The 7,500-nt window shown below is 38.7% G+C and overlaps 1 pseudogene; it reads left to right on the forward strand.

The window, feature by feature from the left end:
- Positions 1-2,241: 2,241 nt before the first annotated feature.
- The window catches only part of LOC138056079 (coadhesin-like), a 12,858-nt pseudogene continuing 7,599 nt past the window's right edge, over positions 2,242-7,500 (forward strand).

Genomic DNA, 7,500 nt, shown 5'->3' on the forward strand with positions numbered 1-7,500 from the left:
CTAGCTTTATGTAGTTTGATCGCTTACAATGTGACAGACTTCTTGTATGGGGTGTTAGGCATTTGTTTACCCTTATTTTCGTACACTAGCCTTTTCTGGTAGCTAACTGGCAATTGGCCTACATGCCTTGTTGGGTACGTTAGTGAACGATTTTCAGTTTTTTCCCGGCGCTCAGCCTCTGCGGTCCTTCAGTGTTCCCTGTTCCAGTTATTCGTTGATCAGAGTTTTATTTAGTTTCCCCAGCCTAACTGGTAGCCTAACTGGCAGCTTTACTGGCAGTCTAACTGACACTAAGCCTGCGTGCTTAAATGGGGCATTCAGGTCGATATCGACCAGATGTAGCAGTTCTTTCAAGTTCTTTTGGTGAAAGCTAGTTTATTTACGAGTGTTGTACACTAGTTATTTACCTACTGCTGTATTTTATACGTACTTTTAAGGTTGGTTCTCGCCAAGCCGACCCAAAATAAACTTATTTGCCTTTACATTTTGTCTGTTGATGTTGTGTAGTGGAGTCTAAATTACAGCATTTTGAATTTCCTTATTGTCCCTTGCGTGACACCAACAATGAAATCTGTTTTGATTGGAAATATAAAATGTCTCTCGTTATGATTCTCCGCAGTTTGAACGTTTCAAGTATATTTAGTGTTTAAAACTCATGTGTACTGTCTCTTAAGTGAAAAGTAAGCAGACTTCGAATTTATTTTTTATGGCGTGAGAGTGAAAACGATCTGTAGGCAGGCTTGGGACTTGGTTTGTCAGTCGATTTATATTCACTAAACGCGCTAAGTGCATTTCAATTGATATACGAGTTCCAAAAATCATTGAGGTGGAACCATCTGACTTGGAACGATATGGCATAGACCGAAGTGGTCTATCGAGAGCATCAGCTAACCGTGCATATCAATTCACACTGTACCTTCCTTCGCTCTCGATCTGTTGCAATCACTGGTTGATATTCTTTCTTTTCGCTAGGTCCATGGTTGAAAAAGTTCGTTTCTTAAATCTTCAGACCCTAGACATATCAGCTAGATCGACTCTCCATGCAAAACACAGCACCGGTCGAAGTCTTCGTAGGTTTGCCGGGTAGGTTTAAAAACGGGCCGGTGTTTCAATCCTCCTTTTTAGGAAGAAGATCCATTGACATTCCTGGGGTCAAAGTGGGACTAGCCCAGGGCCGCTACCCACACAATATGATACTCAGAGTGCACGCTTAGACTTGTGATGAAAAGAAGTTGTGAGGGAACTTGAAAATGATCAACATGTCAGCCCAGAAGCCAATGTTTCTCGATTCCCTTTTATTTTCTTCAATCTTTCTGGGTTTAGTACTTTGCTAGTAACAACGTGTCTTCTCAGTGGGCCCTTTACCTACTACTACCATGGCACTACAATGATATACAATACCAAAACTATATTGTGTACTATTAGAGCTACATATTACGCAAAGACAACTTGAATCTCCTGGAAGGCAAAACGCAGCTCAGTTGACAATATGGAATAAAGCGCTGTGTTACTGCACTACCACACGTAAGCAATGCGTGTCTATTTTTTCTAAAAGTGACAGGAATTTCTTCTTTCTGACAAATGATTAATAGGCCGGTAGCCAGGTTTTCTAACCTCAGAAAAAGATCTGTTTCTGTTTTCAACTCAGTCGCTTCTGTTTTTGAGTAACACGTACCACAAGCAACCCAGTGTACGTTCATGGAGCGTCTAGTTGTTTATATTTCCCGCTGCAATCTAACACAACTGTGCCATGTCTCAATTTTTTGGTCAAAAGGCCGAAGTTCGTGCTGCAAAAGAAACTCACTTCGGGCTCTTGTGGAAAGATTGTGACAACGAAATCATATCAAGCAAAGCCTGAATTTTAAGGATATGAAATAAAAACTGGCGGTGAAATTTCGAGTCATGTGCACTTTAAGCTACACTGAAAGGAAAGAAGTCGAAACAAAGGTGTAAGATCGAACTTGGGACCACTTGCACTAAGGCCGCGCATTAACCGGTTGTGCAATCCATGCTCCTTTAAATTTGTCAAATTTGAGTTTTAAAACTCAAAAATTTAACAAAGTATTCATTACATCGGGCTCTAATTCCTTGGGACAGTTAATCTTGCTGTAACCTTCAAATTACGATTGCCGTTCCTTTGAATGACAAATAAGCAAGAATTTGAAAAAGTATAAGATTTCACGTAATAAACACTTTTTTCGACAGGTTTTCACAAGTTTTGAACAACAGGTAGATAAAAGAATGTGGTTTGTGTTCGCCATTAAACTTATCAGTGTGTTGCTGATGTTCCAGCCTGATAAATGTTTAAGCTGTGACCAGGCTCACTGGGTGGAGAGCCTGGATAGACCAATTTGGTCCAGATGTCCCAATCCAAAGACATACCTAAGAGGATTGTGGAGGCACGACCGAACTCCGGGAGATGAAAGAGTTGGGCGCATTGAATATGGAAGGTGCTGCACAGCCACTGAACCCAGTTATACCAATCAGCCTGCAGCCTGCTCAAATTCAAACTGGCTACACACATCGGATGGGTGAGTTATTAGAAATATTAAGATCAGTGATGGCAAAGCACAAGAAATCATCCAGGGTCAAAACTAGAATCACTGGACTAAAAAAAGATCAGAAAAAAATTTATTTAAGGGCTTATTATAGTATTGTTAACGCAGTTTGTTTAATCCTCTGTTTATTGGTAGATTGAATATTGGAATCGTTTGAAGCTGCACTATTTTCTGTTGCGTTGTCACGAAAGTTCTAAATTTCTCCTAAACGTAGTTTTCCAAAGTAGTATTCATTGCTGTATACCATAAAAGCATAAATTTCTCGTTGTTAATTGTTATGGTTGACAAAAGTCTCCATCTCTTTTCAGTTTTTTTGTCTGGGCGCTGTGTCCAACTGGTTACTACTTGAACGGCCTCAGATTGGGCGCTGGACCACCTGCATACCTACAACACATTGACGAGGGACAATGCTGCCATCCACAGGGTCACCCCAACAGTTACGAGCACTGTTACGATAAAGATGTCTCCCGTTCGTTCGACTACAGGGGTTGGAGTGAATGCCAACAGGCGGGATATTACATGACAGGCTTCTACAAAAGCAGTTGCAAGGAAATTCACTGCATTGAAAAGTTCAGATGCTGCAAGATGAAGAAACGTAATTTTTATTTTATTAACTTACAGACGTAGATCACGAATTAGCAGTGAAACACGTCACCTACCATTACAACATATGTTTTCGTACAGAAAAAAATAATTCGAACAAATAAAACTCTTCCTAGTTCACTAAGACACATTTCTTTCAGCGATTATCAATGGCGGATGGGGCGCCTATGGAGACTGGAGCGAGTGTAGTGTGACTTGCGGAGCTGGACAGCAAGAGCGATTCCGCACTTGCACCAATCCCCCTCCGTCTAATGGTGGGGCGCAATGCTCTGGATCCAACAAAGAGACCAGGCCATGCAACAATGGACCATGCAAAGGAAGGCGAAACAATGATAATTTAAGGAGGCTTGAAAGGGGTTTGCATTGCTATAGTGTTTATGAAACAATGAAAGATACCAATGAAAGATATTTCATAGTGTAGGCAAACTATAAATATCTTTGCAACTTTATTGTTGGGTAACACTTTAAGGGTACTTACTACGTGATATTGGTACCATGGCACCACTTTAGGTCAACAAAAGTGACCTACCGTTTATATTTCTTTGTTGGAAATGTCCCTAAATCTTTAACTTCTTAGAGAGTATGACAAAACGTTTTCTAGTAGGATTTAAGAAACATCGAAAAAGGCGTTTTACAGTTTACAGAGAATTTTACTGTATAACTTTTCCAGAAACTTTTTCATTTGAAGTGCAATCGTGAATGATACATGCTTGCAAAAATCAAGATAGGTTAAGAAGCAAATTGCGAGATAAAGACAAATTTTTTCCTCAGTTTTTGTTTCCGGTTCGGGCCAATCTCGTACCCAGAGTCCTCGGGATTTTTGGTCAGCGGGTGAGCGCCCGGAGAGATTCTGGAAAAATGGAGTAACGTAGGTTTAAATGGAAACAGAAAAGAGAAAACAGTAAGCAGTAGAAATGGCTGGTTGAAAGCTTTCGAGAAACAAAAATTTTAGCCTTTCACACCATAAAGGAATTTGGAAAAATGATCATTGGCTTTCCGTGAGAGCGAGTGAAGATGAAACTTCTGACGCTATCGGTAAGTGTATTTTTAGTGTTTTAGCGTGCATTCCATCCAGCGGAATACCATCGTGCAAGCAACACGATCGAGAAATTTTTGTGGAAACGACACCAATGTCCTCTTCTACTACAGTTATATGTGTTTCCGTGATTCTGAATGGCATCGACAAGACCTTCTTGCACGGATTTCTCCCCAAAGCGACTGATGTACTTATACAGCAGCACTTTAGCAGCGTGGGAAAATTCCCCTTGCGTTATTAGACATAATTCAAACACCGTCGTTTTATGATTTTAGTGATTTGTATATTTCTGAGGTAGAAAAAACAAACAGCACTGAAACTAGCTTTAGATTTTGAATCTCCCTCCTGTCGGACTGTCATTGTTATGCAAGCCACCAATCAAAAAATAGTTCAGGTCCATTATCCCAGTCTCTCTGGGCGCTCAACCGCTGGCCAAAAAGCCAGAGGACTCTGGGAACGAGATTGGGTTCCCGCGATTTTACGCCGTATTTTCACTTCCGGTGTGTTGCGCTCGCTACTTTTGATAGAAATTCGATTCATTCAGCAATCTCGACCCCAGAGCTCTTCTCTTGACTGAGGGAGAGAAGACTTCTGGGGAACCCTAAAACAAAGTGTCCTCTCATTGGTTTTTGTAAAGAAAAATTAAAAGCGTCTCTAATTGGAGCATTCATGTTAGCACGAGGAGTGAGCAGGCGGAGTAAGGTTCAAATAGCCAATTTTTAGCTATTAGAACCCTACGGCGCATGCTCTCCTACATGGAGTTTTCCAGAGCCTTGGGTCGCTCCGAGGCTCTGGTGACGAGAATGATTCATTCAGCTGACTCGTGTTTCTTAGAACAAAGGAGACTTTTGTCTGATTGGCTGTTGAAAATTGTAGTATCCAGTTTTCCAACCGCGCGCTGTAATATAAACAAAGATGGCTTTCGAAGCGGTGATTTCAACATCGTTCTATATAGCTTCTGCCAGTTGAAGGTGGTCATTTATAGTTTACGTGACAGGGAAAGATTCTGCAAGGGGCATTTTAGTCGGTGGGAATTTTTCTTTCGTTACGCTTCTTGTAAGCAGCCCTTTTAGTCTGCTCGGGGAAGCAACGCCTCTGAAGTTGCTTCGAGTCACCTTTTATACTTTTTAGCTTTACTTCTCCATTTAAGTGAACAACAAATGCTCAAAGTGCGAAAAGACCCGAGCAAAGGCCAGATTCCTTTGTTGGGAAGGGAGTACTATCTAACGTTGTTGCGAAATATATCCCTCGAGCTCGCAGGCTTCGATATATCCAACTTGAATGCAGCGCTGGAAGGAAGTATGTCACTTCATTCACTTTCTTTCATTGATCGTTTAGAGTTATGAGATGTCCTCAGTCCTTTGAAAGAACATCTTATCTCAACAGATACGTCGACAGAAATTTAATACCAGCCGCTATTTTGTGTATGTGTCTGAGGCCAACCTGGTTCACTGCATTTATCTCATGTGCAAACACTCTCAAGATACACTACCTTAAAAATTTCAAGAAGTTTCATTTAACGGAACCAAAACATTATTCTTAGATACATCAACTGATCATGAAGGCATGTTTGATAATATATGCTAAAATGAGTCAATAATGAAGTTCCAGTTTATTACTTTATTGGATAATTCTGTCCTTGATCTATGGTAACTCCATTAAGTCTAGCCATAGTAATTATTCATTGTTTTCATCATTTATGCTACCAGCGAATTATTCAAAAGTGATGTTGATGTTCTTAGGAAATCTATACAATAGTGACGAATGATGTGGTCACTGCCATCAGACTTGTAGGTTGTACTGAAATGAAATTTTCCGAATGAGTTCTCTTTGGGGAGGTAAAAATTTCACTTGACCATTTGAAGATGTAAAATTACACCCACATTAAATGTACAACTGGGATGTCTGGAAATACATAAAGTAGGTCTTGTCTTCTGTGCAATGTTTAAAATTAAAAGGACAATTAAAGGCAAAGGAGACTTTGTGATAGAACTCTGATACAATATTAACTACTTATTAATTTCGATGTGGGCAGTTCATGCTCATTCATATTCATTGCTCACTTTTGTGGTAAGTTACTATCTCACTGCAGAGAATAAAGTAAATTTATCTAAATCAGGATGAAAGTGTACAAAATGTGCAGCCATTGATCTTAAATGTTTTTAGTCTATTAATTAACCCATTGACCCGTGGGGGTACCCTATTGAAGAGTAAAATACCAAGTATGGCCGGTTTTGGCCGGTTTAGGGGTGAAAGGGATTTATATTATAATATTATTAAATATAGTACGTCAATAATATTACCGTATCAGTAATTGAGCCAGTATTTAATAACTAATATGTCCCAATTAAATTTAATATTGATTCCAACAGTGTTAAGTAATTAATATACATTGATTTATGATGATGGAACATCACACACCATTTTGTGTTCATTAAATTTATTTTTTACTTCATTCTTGGTGTATGGCAACTTATAGTAACTGCAAAAAACTTGCAGAAGAAATTGAAGAGAAGGTATACCTGAATATTGTGGCTGTTTTGTGTGTCAAAAAATTTAATTGACCTGGTTTTTGTTTATTTTTGCTGCCATTCCTTGCACACATGTCTCATAAAAGTTGAATGTGCAGACAAAGGTAAAATAATTCACTGTACAAAGTTTAAAGAATTGTTATATTTGTATTATTTATTAAATGGGATTCCAAAAGCAGAAAGGTGCAAATAGTGACACACACACCCATGCAAGGCAGCCACACAAGGGAATGAAAAATTTAAAATATGCATTATTTACAAATATAATGTATAGTTACTTATCATGTAAATCATCATGAACAAAATTATTATATTTTACAATAATTACTTGTCATGTAAATTTTACCATACAGTTTGTAAATATCTTTAAAATTTCAATTACTACAGTTTCCCTCAAATTTAAAGTAAGAAATTTATCAAATCGAAAAGTGCAGTGCAAAGTTGTGGTAAGCAGGCATTTTTATTTGTAAATATTACTACACTAACTAAACATTTTTTATGTAATTAAGTATAATTTTTAATAGCTGGGACTAATATTTATTGCAATAAAAGCAAGAGTCTTATTTGCAGTACATTGCATTTAAGAATGCATTGCATCTCAAGAATTTGACCCAGAGTTGAATCAACGCATCACAAAGTGCCAAGTTTCGATGAAAATTAGGTTTACTTTCACAGGGCATTTTCGTGCGCCCTGCCACTTTTGAAGGAAAACTTTCAAAGCAGTTCGATTCTTCACAAATATGTGCGTTCCATACTAATGGCGATCGCTGGA

Source organism: Montipora capricornis, chromosome 7 (genome assembly GCF_036669925.1).
Source record: "Montipora capricornis isolate CH-2021 chromosome 7, ASM3666992v2, whole genome shotgun sequence".
In the NCBI taxonomy this organism is placed as follows: domain Eukaryota; kingdom Metazoa; phylum Cnidaria; class Anthozoa; order Scleractinia; family Acroporidae; genus Montipora; species Montipora capricornis.